The sequence below is a fragment of the Salmo salar genome, unplaced genomic scaffold (genome assembly GCF_905237065.1).
Source record: "Salmo salar unplaced genomic scaffold, Ssal_v3.1, whole genome shotgun sequence".
Taxonomy (NCBI): Eukaryota; Metazoa; Chordata; class Actinopteri; order Salmoniformes; family Salmonidae; genus Salmo; species Salmo salar.
The window spans coordinates 77,745-94,060 of record NW_025550951.1 but is presented as its reverse complement, the minus strand read 5'-3'; positions in this window follow the sequence as shown (position 1 = coordinate 94,060).

Below are 16,316 nucleotides of genomic sequence, written 5' to 3'. Positions count from 1 at the left end.
TAAATTGGATGTACACTATGTTTCGGGGCTCTCTTCTGCTAGTTCCCTATGAGCTAAACGAAGGAGTCCGTGCATGCTTTGCCAAATATCTTTGTCTCATAATAAACTGCCTTACTATAAACTGAATCACCCGGTCCAACGTCTTGACTTGGTCTCCTTCTCAAATAACTAATCATCAACAGAATTGGTAGCAGAGGATGGTTTCAAACTCCTGAATTCGGTCCATTAATGGTTGATGTGAGAGGAGACAAGTCCGGGACAATCTCGTAAGGACGGGTGACCTGTCCGCAGGAGTCATCGGCGATTCTGCTTACCCCGGGAAACTGATCAACGAGCTCGACTTAAAAAAAAAAAGGTAAGCAGAGCCTGTTAAACAAAATCTGCATATTATATTATAGTCTTTATCCAAATTTTGATCAGTAGTACTGGGCGTGAGTATGAATTACTGTTAATATTGTATAAAATTGTATAAACAAACGTTAAGGCTGAGTACAAGGATATTTGCTGTTATAGGCCTAAAAATGTATCCGTGAGTTTCTGTCCAACCAAAGTGGCGTTTGGTTTGGACATTAATACATAGTCGGGTACATGGGATATTGCATTCCGTGAGATTGGGACGGACTGAAGTGACTCTCAGTCCGGAGCATCAATACATAGTCGGGTGCATATAAATGAACCTAGAGATATCCGTGAGATTGGGGCTAACTGAAGTGGTCATCAGTTAGGAGCACCAATATATAGTCGGATAATTAGTTGTTAGGTCAAGTTGCATCGGTACACTGGGACTAGTCGAAATGGCGCTCGACTAGGCGCATCAGTAAAACTGGGATTGATCACGATTAGAACCGAGTAGCGTCAGTAAACTGGGATCGGTATAACTACTCAAGTAGAGTTAGTAAACTGGGATTGGTAAAACGTATCTGTGAGTTTCTGTCCGGCTGAAGTGGCGTTTAGTTGGAGACATTAATATACAGTCAGATACATTGGAATAGTGCATTCCGTGAAATTGGGGCGGACTGAAGTGACTCTCAGTCCGGAGCGTCAATACACAGTCGGGTGCATAGAAAATTTAACCTGGAAATATCCGTGAGATTGGGACAACTGAAGTAGTCATCAGTTAGGAGCGCCAATATACAGTCGGATAATTTGGAATATTGTAGTGTTGATTGAGCGTTTCACAGGTCTCCTTTTAATCAATTTAATTTCATTTGTATAATTTTTAAGAATTACTGAGTGAATTGTGGTAAACCGCCGTGCTGTTGGTATTGTCCTGGGTTATTTCAACAATACAATTAACGAACTGTCTTAATAAAGGTTGAAGTGGTTGTTATTCTGCTACTGTAATATAGACAGTTCATTAAATTAAATTATAATTTTCGGAACTTTGTCTACGAGGGTGGGGCACCAGAGATAAGTCTGTGTCAGCACCGTGAATACATCGCTGGTTTTGACCAACGACGGGCTAAGTATACAAAGATAGAGGGACATTAGTGTGGGTAATAAAATGGCAACCATTCCACCAACCAAACTTAAATTTAGCGAATATTTAGATCAGAAGATACAGGATAGAGCGGGGGGAAAGGAACATTATAAAGCAATAAGGTAGTGATGGAGGAAGGTTTGAAGGAAGCAGTTGAGAAGGGAATAGAAAGTGAAAAGGACAGAAACAGGAACCACATGTTTAAGAAGGAAGAAAAAAAAACAGAGAAAAGGAAGACACCGTCAGGGGCCCAGATAACGTGGCAAGTGGAAAGGGGGTACCTGGTGGGAGTGAAAGACAGGTTTGTTGGGTGGGTAACAGTAGTACCAGAGCAATACCAAAGGCACGAGAGGATGCCAAGTCAGTCATAAAGTGGCTGCAAATCAGTAACAAGCACCTGAGACAGGTGGAGGAGAGATTCGGGATTGTACACAAATTTGGGTAGGTGTGCAGGCCCCAATCTCAGGGCCTCGTGGAACGCGCCACTCAAACCCTTAAGGCTAAATAGCTAAGGTATGTGCAGGTTTGAATATGCCTGGTCCACCAAGGGAGGGAGGTCATATGCCCGCCCTTGATGTACAACAAATTGTAATGTCTGTATGTGATAAAACTGACGGAACTTTCTGCAGCTCTCTCCACACAGATCCGCAAGGTCAAAGAGGGGGAGCTGTTGGGAGACTCGCCACCACTGAAGGTAAAAGTTGGGGACTGGGTGAGGGTCAAAGTCCACAAGAGAAAGTGTCTGGAACCCAGGTGGACTGGGCCGTACGAAGTGAAGGAAGTTACTTCACACTCTGTCCAGGTCAAAGGTAAATCAGGAGCACCTTGGCACCACCTTACACATTGCACTCCAGCCCCAACCCCTTCCAGAACTTTGACTGAAACCAGGGCCGATTTGCGCGCCCTATATAAATTCGATTCCAACCACTGAAACCTTAGTTGGGGAAAATGGGACAATGGCTTCCGTTTCCACGACCTAAGGCACCACGCCCAGGGTCGGGGTACATCCCTCCCTGGGAGAGGCTGGGGATATCAGCTCCCCTGTTTGTTATTTTTGTGAGTGTACACTACTAGGCTGATCACCACCGCTATTGACCCTGGTCAGGCTGATAGGGGCCTAATGTTTCCTTTGCTTCAGGTGGAAGACACTGAACCCGAGTATGCATTCGAATAGTTTAGTTTTCACGCCTGCCACGCGGGAGGCCTGGGTTCGGATCCCAGCCCATGCACCATGGGACTAAAATGTAAGAAGATATGTTTTGCCTGGAGAGATACGGTTGCTAGCGTTTGTTTAAGATATAAATGTAACGTTTTGATAGCTTGATTAGTTTAAATTGAAAGGCTAACTAATTAGAAAATAATAGCGAGGGAATTTTGATATAATACGTTCTCTGTTGCTGGAAATGGCATACAGAGAAAGAGTTGAATGATGTTATTTTTATAAGTATGGCGATTTACATGGTACATATAAGGACATAGACATTTCATAAGTGTGAAGCCGAAAGAGAGATACAGTTGGAATATTGGTTTTAATCTTGTGATAGAGGAAAGGCAGAACGCTGTTTGAAAAGAGGTAATCGCTGGGCTATGTTTGGCGGGAAAGAAGCGTTTTGTTTTGTGATAAATTCTGGTTATTGATTCGTGGTATTGATTGTTTAGTAACACCAGTGAATTGAACATTGCAAGGAAAAATATCAAGTCATTAAGGTGAATTACAGGTGGAGTTAATTTTATATTAACAGGGACGGTGCACATTAAACACAGTTGTGTATAATGGCAGGGTATTCCTAGCAAACAGAATGGGCCGGTTTGCAGACAAACTGAAAGGGTTTTAGGGTTTTAAGCAATCTTGGGTCAAATTGGTTAAATAGTACGTTAAAATATGGGGTTTCATAGATTGAAGTACAGTATTGTATCCAAGGGTAGCGCATGTTCAATTAAGTTTAAAACTAATGATTGGGGGGAGTACAATGGAAGTATAAGCATTTTTAGGTTTTGTTTGTAGTTAACTTTTGGGTTTCTGAATCGGTGTAGTATGAGGAAATGCTGATCAAGTGGTTATTTTATGGAATATGGAGCGCTTAGCTCTTTGGGGAAAATTCCTAGGGACAGGATATCTTAAAGGGGTAGACACACATGGCATTTTAAAGTTTTATTTTCTGAGTTTTAATTAAACACGTGAAATTCTTTTGATAGGGAATGTTTTGGGAACTTGAGATACGAAATCTAGATAAGGTTATTAGCTTTCATTTGTCTAATGTAGTAAGAAAGAAAAAACGGTTCTGAAAAGGGGTTATGACTTTTTTGACCCCACTGGTGACTTTTCCTTTTGTGGTCTGATCAGCCGCAATGAAAAGCCATTGGATGGTGAATTTAAGGTCATTTGGGATACTAACTTTAAGGAAACTAGGAGAACTGATAATTATGATGGATTTAAAGTTCTTAGACACAATTGATAATTTGAACCAATGAGAAGACAAAATGACGAAAAGGGTACAATAATTTTTCTTTGGGGAGTAGTTCAGATTAGTCATTTTGATCTGATTATGTTACGTGAATATCGTTTGATAAGTAGGGGTACTTTTTACATTATCTAGATACGTTTATTTTCCCTTAGGAAGTCAGCTGTGGTTGTATTTAGTGGAAGAGATTTACCACAACAAGACTGTGGAATTAATATAATAGTAATATTATATTTTGTTGATAAAACAGGTTAATAATGGTAGACTTAAGCCAACAGGACAGGAATATATGACATGTGTAGGGAATCCAGGATTATTGAGGGTATCTAGATAAATGTAAGTAGCTATGTAATAAGACCATGAGACATTTAGTACTGCCCTGCACTGCTGAGACCTTGATGGGTTGGAAGTAGAAGGAGGAGAGCATAAACAAGGAAGAGAAGATAAAAGTAACATAGAATTAGATAACGGTTAGTGAGTGGAGACCAGCATAGTTAAATTATAAACAGGTGAGGACAGAAATAACACTGGGAGAGACAGAAAAGACATAAGAATAGAAGATAGCAGGATAATTTAGTTAGGTTCATTTAGTTAGGATAGTAATACATGGAGAGACTATCGGCTCCATAGGCATGTATTATAGTTTTGATTTTAAGTTATGTTTGGTAAAATTCGCTAGGAAAAGATATGATAATTTAGTTGAAAGAAGTTGTTCAATCTTAAAGAGGATAGGACACTTGATAGAGAAATGCACAGGGTACCTAAGGATGAATGCCCCAGGGAGAATTGTACATGTGGTATATGAAAGGGGGCAATCCTACAAGAGAAGGGCTGACATAAGGATAATTTACTAACCTTACAAAAGACATTGTTAAGAAATACAGCAAAATTGATACATGGTTTGAGCCATGTATAAAAAGGGGGAGTAAGGGGGAGTATAGTAGAGCAGGCGATAGAACAGGATAGGATGCTACTAGAACAAAAACATTTTTTGTAGAATGTCCGTTCCAACATTTGGAAATGGACTTATTGAACTATTCCGAATTGAGGGGAAGAAGGGGTGTTTAACAATAACAGATAAGTATAGCAAATGGGTAGAAGTGTTCCCAACTTACTTGGTGGACATGATTATGGTAGCTAGAATATTAGGACAAGATATAATCCCTAGTGTTGATACTGGGATCTATCTCTTTAAATGATGGATGACAGTTTAGCTAATCAGGTAGAGCCTATAGAATGCCAGAGTTAGGGAGAATAGAGATACCAGAACAGGTAGACATAGAAGTTAAAGATATACTAGCAGAGCACATGAGAAGACTGTTTGTTAACCAAACCCGTATGTCCAAGATTTTGTGTTCAACAGGTGAATTACAGGAGAAGGTGATTCACTCAATCCAACCAGGAGACTGGGTGTGGATCCAGTCCCTGAGGAGAAAAGACAGGAAGCAGCCCCGTTGGGAAGGCCCATACCAGGTGCTGTTAAACCATTGCCTTTGCCATTAGAAAAGCTGAGAGAGTCACTTGGGTCCACGTTACCCACTGCAAGGAGGTATGTACACATATGACCACTGCTGATCACACACAGAGTTAGGAGAAGAACCGATACCAACAGGGTCCGGGGGTTACCTCCTTAACGAAGATTCCCTATCCCGACCGTTCATCACTGTGTGTGCTCCTAGAGGTGTGAGTATGGGGTGGTACCAAGCAGAGAGACTAAGGGCAGGAGAGGGTTGACGGTTTTTGGGAAGAGTAGAGACTCTGAGCTGCATCATAGTCTAATCTTTCTGATACATTCAGATCCAACACCTACGGGTACTAAACATAGGTTACCGTTGTCATTGAGATGAAGTAAAAGATAAACTATATAATACACTGATGAGTGACGTACAGAATAAGGAATCAAAGAAGATCAAGATGTAGAATTTAAGGTAAACATTAAACAATTTCCTGGGGAAGCAGACAACTTTACAGGAATTGGGGTTGGCCAGATTGTACTCAGCCAACCCACCTCGGTTCACCTAAATTCTGGATGAATACCAGTGTTATAGATACAAGAATGGCACCGAGAACTAAGATGATTTTAATGGCTGAAAATAATCGTTAATGTGACTAACTTAGGTTTGAGAGATGAATAGAACATTCTTAACCTCACAGCACCTATAACTGATGAAGGGTGGGCTAGTACCAGCAAAGGACGCATACGACAGAAATTACCACAAAGGGTGGTTAGGAATTGCGCCCTGGGGTTATTGGTCTAACCAGTTCGAATTAGTCATCAGAGGCCAGTTATAGGAGGCTAAAGTAGGCACAGGAGGAGTTTTGACCAGGATGGGAGTAGCTTTACAAGATGGATGCTATTGGCATCCTCAGGGAAGTTCCAGATGAATACAAAGCTATGAATCAAATATGTGAAGGCTTTAACACTACATTATTTTGGTGGTTAACAATAAATAATAATGGGGATTGAATTAATGACATCTTTTAATCAACAGAGATTCATGAAGGAAACAGGGGATGCAGTAAAGAGGTTCTCTGACCAATTATCCGCCACCTCCCTCATGACCTGGTAAAATAGACTGACTCTAGATAGGTTACGGGCAAAAGAGGATGGTGTAGGTAGAATGATTAGGTTCATTGCTGTACGTACATTTTTGATAACACAGATCATGTTTGGGAAATGGAAAAGTGTTGCAAGAACTGTATTATGGGCTGCTTTCACCTGTATGAGTGTGTTTGGGTTGTGTGGTTGTTGTTTGGTCCCGTGTGCAAGAGGTTTAATCACCAGAACTCTAGAGAGATGGATAACGGAGCAGATGGTGAGCTACGGACCGAGTCAAAGTTCAGATCAATGAGACGACAAGTACCTACCGCCGAGCAAGCCTGTTTCCCTTTTTCTTTGTCACGTCTTGCAGACGTGAAGAGGGGGATTTGTAATAAAGATAATCTAACGTTTTACCTAATTATATATAAGGAGGGCATTTGCACAACATGTTTCACAACAGCACACAACAAAATTCCAGAGACATATTGAGCAACCAACTGATACCAATCACGACCACACCCAGAGACTGACGGCGGACTAAGCACTCACACAAAAATGTCAAGACATGAAAGCACCCTAGCCACACGAACTGACCAATGGTGTAAAGAACAACATTCCATGAATATCGCAAGCACCCAGACACGAATTACCAGAAATACACACACACACACACACTTAGGTGTGTTGGACTCCGAGGACAACGGACACTGCCAAGGGCCAATGGGAAGTCGACACCACCTGGAGAGTGGACCGTCCCTCCACTCATCGACCAGTCAGGAGAGCGGACCTACTAGACTCAACGTCAACACACTGTTATTTCATTGTATAAATTGGATGTACACTATGTTTCGGGGCTCTCTTCTGCTAGTTCCCTATGAGCTAAACGAAGGAGTCCGTGCATGCTTTGCCAAATATCTTTGTCTCATAATAAACTGCCTTACTATAAACTGAATCACCCGGTCCAACGTCTTGACTTGGTCTCCTTCTCAAATAACTAATCATCAACACCTGTCATAAAACACAATGCATCAAATATATATGTAAACCACCGCTGAACACACCCGGAAGCTGCGGTACCCACACAAAGTGATGCTATTGGTAATGACGGTGGCCAATGACGTTTGAGCAAAGGTCGCCCTCATGTGGTGAGAACAGGTGCTGCACATGCAGGGCAGATTACTATCTGTTATTATATTATTATATGTTATTATTATATGTGTCTGTTATTACTCTGGCCTGGCCTGGAGGGGGTGACCGACCAAGTTATAAACCATCAATGAAAACAGTGATTATGCATGAGAAAAAATATGACCTTTATAATAAAGCATTACATGCATATCATCGCATTGCATTTGCGTAGTGGCATTAATCAGTAAAGTAGAGGCACTTACAGAAGTTCCACACATGGGGCAGATTTTTTGGTCGCCTAGGTTCCTGGGTAAATGTTGACCTTTTATTAACGCATTTTAATGCAATTTAATTATGCGTCATCTTACATGACTGCAGACTTTGGCATAATATTCTTTTTTTATACCACACAAATGATCAAAATCACAGGCTACTTTGACACTGAGAAACGGAGGATCTGATATCAATAAAAACAACCTTGTGTTTAATCCATCAATAGCCTTGGCCTAGATGTGTGGAGACAGACACATTGTAAGCTACAATATGACAAGGAAATTATAGTCCTAAAAATTGCTTTAAAGTTTCACTGACTCACCCAATGATTGCAGCTCACTTGCAGGTGATGGCTGATGCATCCTGACAAAAGCCTGTACAGTATCTCTCTTGTTTTACTTTGTAAAACAATATTTGGAAGTTGATCTAGTATTTTGGTAGCCTACAGTCTTTTCAGCAGGAGCCATTTCCTAACAAACTTGTGGTTTCCCCTGATTGTATTTTAAATATTGCGAAAGGCCTGTTTTGTCCGCATGCTGTTTGTTCATTGACAGATTTGCCATTCCTGACCGTAGGCTATGCCTTGTTATTGGGCTACATACAATCCACAGCTAGGCTATTTAAAAAAAGAAAAGCTATTGATCCTCTGTGGCTAAATGATGGTCCTTCTCATGGTGTAGTCGGCTATTTTGAATTATTTCATTTGTTTCCGAACAATAATTCTATAACTTTGATAAAAGGAGAGATGAGAGTTGCAGGCATGTCACCTTGTTTTCCTTGGGCACTGGGATGACGGTGGTCTCCTTGAAGCAGGTGGGAACTACAGGATCGGACAGCCTGGGACAGCCTGGGACAGCCTGGGAGAGGGACAGCAGCTGGTCGTCCGGAGCCCCCGGAAGAGCTCAGAGACATGGCAGTGTGTGCCAGGACAACAACCTCTTCCTTTGTCAGCAAGACAAAGGAGCTAATCATGCACTACAGGAGGGGCAAATGCCCCATTCACATCAACAGGGCTGTAGTGGAGCGGGTCGAGAGCTTCAAGTTCCTTATTGTCAAGATCACTAAGGAAATAACAAGGTCCACACACATTAACACATTTATGAAGAGAGCACGGCAGCGCTTCTTTCCCTCAGGAGACTGAAAAGATTTGGCATGGACCCTCAGATTCTCAAAAAGTTCTACAGCTGCACCATTGAGAGCATCTTGACTGGCTGTATCACCGCTTGGTATGGCAACTGCAAGGTACCCGACCTCAAGGCGCTACAGAGGGTGGTGGGTACGGACCAGTATGTCAGTATGCCATCCAGGACCTCTCTACCAGCAGTGTCAGAGGAAAGCCCCAAAAAGTGTCAAAGACTCCAGCCACCCAAGCCATGGACTGATCTCCCTACTACTGTTCTTTCTCCTAATGTACAGCAAGTGGTACCGATGCACCAAGTCTGGAACCAACAGGACCCTGAGAACAGCTTCTACCTCCAAGCCATCAGACTGCTAAATATTTAGTTAATCCTTAGCTACCCGGACTATCTGCATTGACCCTTTGCACTAACTCTTTTGACTCATCGCATATACTGCTGCTACTGTCTAATATCAATCCTTTACCCCTACCTACAGTATAGTGCTGTTACTGTCTATTATCTATCCTTTACCCCTACCTACAGTATACTGCTGTTACTGTCTATTATCTATCCTTTACCCCTACCTACAGTATACTGCTGTTACTGTCTATTATCTATCCTTTACCCCTACCTACAGTATACTGCTGTTACTGTCTATTATCTATCCTGTTGTCTAGTCACTTTACCCCTACCTACAGTATACTGCTGCTACTGTCTATTATCAATCCTTTATCCCTACCTACAGTATACTGCTGCTACTGTCTATTATCAATCCTTTACTCCTACCTACAGTATACTGCTGTTACTGTCTATTATCTATCCTTTCCCCCTACCTACAGTATACTGCTGTTACTGTCTATTATCTATCCTGTTGTCTAGTCACTTTACCACTACCTACAGTATACTGCTGTCACTGTCTATTATCTATCCTTTACCCCTACCTACAGTATACTGCTGTTACTGTCTATTATCTATCCTTTACCCCTACCTACAGTATACTGCTGTTACTGTCTATTATCTATCCTTTACCCCTACCTACAGTATACTGCTGTTACTGTCTATTATCTATCCTTTACCCCTACCTACAGTATACTGTTAGCCCCCATGTGTTTAGTTGGATTTCCTTCATCATTTGCTGTAAAAGATATCAGAGAATATTGTTAATTAAATCAACACCTTTCTCAAATATTCAAATGGCAGGAAGTGGTAACGATTAATCTTTCTGTGATTCGAGTGTCACTGATATCTTTGTGGAATTTCTTTGAGGTCATTTAAAGAAGTGCCTATTCGATGTTGTCCATATTGGTCGTGTCTGTGCTTAGAAATATCTGGAAAGATGAAAAGCTGTCTTTGAAAATGCATATTGATGAGTTAGTTAAGAAGCTGAGAATAAAAATGGGCTTCTTCTATAGAAATAGGTCCTGCCTCTCGCTACATAGTATTCAGTTGACGTTCCTATCGGTTCTTGACTACGGCGACATCGTCTATATGAACGCAGCTTCATTAAAGCCGTTAGATGCAGTTTGTCATAGCGCACTGTGCTTTATTACAGAGCAGGTTTTGGCCTCTTGCATGTTAATGTCAGAAGTCTATTTCCAAAAATAGACATGATTAGAATATGGGCCAAAATAACAAATGCAGACGTAATGGTTATATCAAACTTGGCTAAAGAAATCTGTGTCAAATAACTTGATTTCTATTGATGGGTACACGGTTTTTAGATCAGATGGGTAAAGGAGGAGGGGTTGCAATTTGTTAAATCCGAGTTTAACTTCTGAAATTCTCTCGATTACTAAAGCCAAACATTTTCAATTGCTTGCAGTTAAAGTGAACACATATAAGGACTCCCACATCACTGTAGTCGGCTGCTTACAGACCGCCCTCGGCTGCCGCAGGCCGCCCTCGGCTGCCGCAGGCCGCCCTCGGCTTCGGGAGACGCACTTAACTCTTTCTGATGTCCTGCACAAACTAAATGACTCTGAATTCATTATCTTAGGAGATTTGAACTGGGACATGCTTACATCTGTATCGGACTCTTTTAAAGAACTGTGTGACTCTGAATCTCACTCAATTAATGCGCCTACAAGACCGAATCCCAGAGCACCTAACAAATCAACGCTATTGGACATTATTCTAACGAATACCCCTCACAAATACACATGGACTTGCAGAATGAATTAGAAAGAGAAATATCTCTTGGAATCAAGCCAGACATACAAATGCTCCTGTTGACTGGGCCTCCTTCAGAGCTTTAAGAAACAAATGCTCCTGTTGACTGGGCCTCCTTCAGAGCTTTAAGAAACAAATGCTCCTGTTGACTGGGCCTCCTTCAGAGCTTTAAGAAACAAATGTTCCTGTTGACTGGGCCTCCTTCAGAGCTTTAATGAAACAAATGTACAGATTTGATCAGGAAGTCCAAATCAGATTACTATTTAAATACAGTCACAGAGAACCTAAACAACCCTACCAAGTTCTGGAAGCTAATCAAATCAGTGTCAGGTTTTAATGTGGCCTTCCTGACCGTTTAATGATGGATTCTAATGAAGTGAAGGATAAAGCCGATATTGTAGGGGTTTTTAACAAGCACTTCCTATCTGCTGGTTCAGTTTTTGATAATGGTGGGGCCCATGCCTCTAATGTAAAGCTCTGTTACAATCAACTATGATATAGGCTCTCATGTGAACCCTTTTAACTTTGAGCCTGTTTCTTATGCTGATATCTATAAAGCACTAAAGGCAATGGACACTAACGTCTGCAGGTCCAGACAACCTCTTAAAGATAGCAGCAGGAATTATTACTGAACCCGTGGCTCACATTTTCAACTTGAGTCTCTTGACCAATTCCATACCCAGCATTTAGAAATCAGCTGATGTCCTCCCACTGCTAAAGGGTGGAGATCCCTCAGATGCTAATAACTATGGTCCTCTCTCTAAACTCCCTATCCTGGACAAAGTCTATGAATCCCTAGTGAACTCCCTCTATCCTAGACAAAGTCTATGAATCCCTAGTGAACTCCCTATCCTGGACAAAGTCTATGAATCCCTAGTGAACTCCCTATCCTGGACAAAGTCTATGAATCCCTAGTGAACTCCCTATCCTGGCCAAAGTCTATGAATCCCTAGTGAACACCGGTAGACTTCTTAATTGAGAAGAACATACTGAGTGGGGTTCAGTCTGGCTTTAGATCGGGGCACAGCACCACAACTGCAGCTATGGCAGTGTGGCAAATAACATCATTAATGTACTTGATAAAAAGCAACATTGTGCTGCTCTGTTTGTGGATTTATCAAAGGCCTTTGATTCAGTTGACCATGAATTGTTGCTAGCTAGTCTCAGTGAAGGGGCAGTAAATTGGTTTAGGAACTATCTTTCCGACAGAACACAATGTGTATATACTGACAATCACAAGTCTAGCTGTCTAGAGATTAATAGAGGTGTCCCCCAGGGTTCCGTTTTAGCTCCTGTGTTGTTCTCAATGTTTATTAATGATTTGGGAAATGATAGTTATATATTCATGTGCTCCTTCTCTGGGTCAGGCTGTTGAAGAGCTCCAGACTGATTTTCAGTCACTGCAGGCCTCCCTTTATGATCTCAAACTGGTCTTGAATGTACAAAAACCTAAATTCATGACCTTTTACCAGAGTTCGAACTCTGCTAGAGAAGGTTAGCATTGTCACCTCTGGTGGCTTATCCATTGAAAAAGTGTCATCCTACAAATACCTAGGTATATGGTTGGATGACAAGTTGTCCTTTAAAGTTCATGTGGATAATCTTGTGACAAAGCTTAAATTGAAATTGGTTTTTTATTTTCGTAATAAGGCTTGCTTCCCGCTTATGGCTAGAAAGAAGCATGTTCAGCCCACTATTTCTCTCTGTAATTGATTATTGTTTCAATCTTATTGACTGTCCCTTTTAGCTTGTTTGTATCTTTCTCCAATGTCGCAGCTTTTTCGTCACTCATCTCGAGGCTTGCCTTCAACTCTTTTATATCCTTACTGACTAGTTCAAGTGTACCCAGTTTGTCATTTATTTATTTTAACAGATCGGTTTCGACCTTTACCATTCCCGGTGGTGAAAATATTAAATCGTCTGTGTCTGTAGAAGAGTCACTTTTTCATTTTGAAATCGGTTCCCCTGTCTTACTCTCCGTCATGTTTGGGTGTTGCTTGTTTTCATAATATTTGTTGATAAATCTAGTTTTAAGATTTGTTTTGTGTTATTATCCAGATTGAAGGTTATTACCCACCAGATTGTGTAGTGCTAATATTTAGTCTAATTTACCGATATTGAATATTACGTTTTTATCTTTGAGGTGGTCTACATAGCTGTGTTCAGTCCACCATCTTGCTCTGTGTTGTCCCAACCTGTGGGGCCTCCCACTCCTCTTTCTATTCTGGTTAGAGTCAGTTTGCGCTGTTCTGTGAAGGGAGTAGTACACGGCGTTGTACGAGATCTTCCATTTCTTGGCAATTTCTCACATGGAATAGCCTTCATTTCTCAGAACAAGAATAGACTGACGAGTTTCAGAAGAAAGGGCTTTGTTTCTGGCCATTTTGAGCCTGTAATCGAACCCACAAATGCTGATGCTCCAGATACTCAACTAGTCTAAAGAAGGCCAGTTTTCAGCTGTGCTAACATAATTGCAAAATGGTTTTGTAATGATCAATTAGCCTTTTAAAATGATAAACTTGGATTAGCTAACACAACATGCAATTGGAACACAGGAGTGATGGTTGCTGATAATTGGCATCTGTACGCCTATGTAGATATTTCTTAAAAAATTTGCAGTTTCCAGCTACAATAGTCATTTACAATGTTTACACTGTATTTCTGATCAATTTTATGTTATTTTAATGGATATTTTTTTTAAAATTTTCTTTCAAAAACAAGGACATTTCTAAGTGACCCCAAACTTTTGAACGGTAGTGTATGTCCTGGATGTCAGGAAGCTTGGCCCCGGTGATGTACTGAGCCATACTCACTAACTTGTGTAGCACCTTACGGTCAGATGCCGAGCAGTTGCCATACCATGCGATGATGCAACCGGTCAGGATGCTCTCGATGGTGCAGCTGTAGAACTTTTTGAGGATCTGGGGACCAATGCCAAATCTTTTCAGTCTCCTGAGGGGGAAAAGGTGTTGTCGTGCCCTCTTCACAACTGTCTTGGTGTGTTTGTACCATGATAGTTAGTTGGTGATGTGGACACCAAGGAACTTGAAACTCTCAACCCGCTCCACTACAGCCCCGTCAATGTTAATGGGGGCCTGTTCGGCCCGTCTTTTTCTGTAGGCTGTCTCATCATTGTCGGTGATCAGGCCTACTACTGTTGTGTCGTCAGCAAACTTAATGATAGTATTGGAGTTGTATTTGGCCACACAGTCGTGGGTGAACAGGGAGTACAGGAGGGGACTAAGTACACACCCCTGAGGGGCCCCAGTGTTGAGGATCAGTGTGGCAGACGTGTTGTTGCCTACTCTTACCACTTGGGCGCGGCCCGTCATGAAGTCCAGGATCCAGTTGCAGAGGGAGGTGTTTAGTCCCAGGGTCCTGAGCTTAGTGATGAGCTTCGTGGGCACTGTGGTGTTGAATGCTGAGCTGTAGTCAATGAACAGCATTCTCACATAGGTGTTCCTTTTGTCCAGGTGGGAAAGGGCAGTGTGGAGTGCGATTGAGATTGCGTCATCTGTGGATCTGTTGGGGCGGTATGCGAATTTGAGTGGGTCTATGGTATCCGGGAGAATGCTGTTGTTGTGAGCCATGACCAGCCTTTCAAAGCACTTCATGGCTACCGAGGTGAGTGCTATGGGGTGGACAGGTTACCTTCACTTCCTTGGGCACAGGGATTATGGTGGTCTGCTTGAAACATGTAGGTATTACAGACTCGGTCAGGGAGAGGTTGAAAATGTCAGTGAAGACACTAGCCAGTTGGTCAGCGCATGCTCGGAGTACACGTCCTGGTAATCCGTCTGGCCCTGCGGCCTTGTGAATGTTGACCTGTTTAAAGGTCTTGTTCACATTGGCTACCAAGAGCGTTGTCACACAGTCGTCCGGAAAAGCTGATGCTCTCATGCATCTTTCGGTGTTGCTTGCCTCGAAGCGAGCATAAAAGGCATTTAACTCGTCTGGTAGGCTGGTGTCACTGGGCAGCCCGCGTCTGGGTTTCCCTTTGGGTTTCCCATCCAACGCGTGTCCTCTATTGACACTTTGCTTGTTTGATGGTTCGTCTGAGGGCATAGCAGGATTTCTTATAAGCGTCTGGATTAGTGTCCAGCTCCTTGAAAGCGGCAGCTCTAGCATTTAGCTTGATGAGGATGTTGCCTGTAATCCATGGCTTCTGGTTGGGATATGTACGTACGGTCACTGTGGGACGACGTCGTCGATGCACTTATTGATGAAGCCGGTGACTGAGGTGGTATACTCCTCAAAACTGTTAGATGAATATTCCAGTCTGTGCTAGCAAAACAGTCTTGTAGCGTAGCATCTGCGTCATCTGACCACTTCCGTATTGAATGAGTCACTGGTACTTCCTGCTTTAGTTTTTACTTGTAAGCAGGAATCAGGAGGATAGAATTATGGTCAGATTTGGATGTCGTTATTTCACCATGTTAATAACCTATAGTTCAAAAGGTACTCGCACATTTGAGCTATCTTTGTTGCAGGTACAGTACATGGTAACAAAATAATAATATGAGAGAAAAAAGAAGAAACCTGCACACTGCTCTTGCTAGTATCACTGCTCTTAATGAAGCGCTCCCCTCCCCCACAGGGGAGACAACTAAGGCGTTGAGTCCAATACGTAAAGCTTAATAAAGAGCAGTGATACTAGCAAGAGCAGTGTGCAGGTTTCTTCATTAATCAGTAGTTGACAATAGACATACTATATACACCCCTTCGAACCAGTGCATTCAGCTATATCAGCCCGTTGCTGACAGGTGTATACAATCCTTTAAAGTTATTGTGAAGTGGAAAGGTCTAAGAGCAACAACGGCTCAGCCGTGAAGTGATAGGCAACACAAGCTCACAGAACGGGACCGCCGAGTGCTAAAATGCGTAGCGTGTAAAAAATAATCTGTCGTCGGTTGCAACACTCACTACCGAGTTCCAAACTACCTCTGGAAGCAACGTCAGCAAAACAACTGTTCGTCGGGAGCTTCATGAAATGGGTTTCCATGGCTGAGCAGCCGTACACAAGCCTAAGATCACCATTGTGCAATAACAAGAGTCGGCTGGAGTGGTGTAAAGCTCGCCGCCATTGGACTCTGGAGCAGTGGAAACGCGTTCTCTGGAGTGATGGCAGTCTGACAGACGATTCT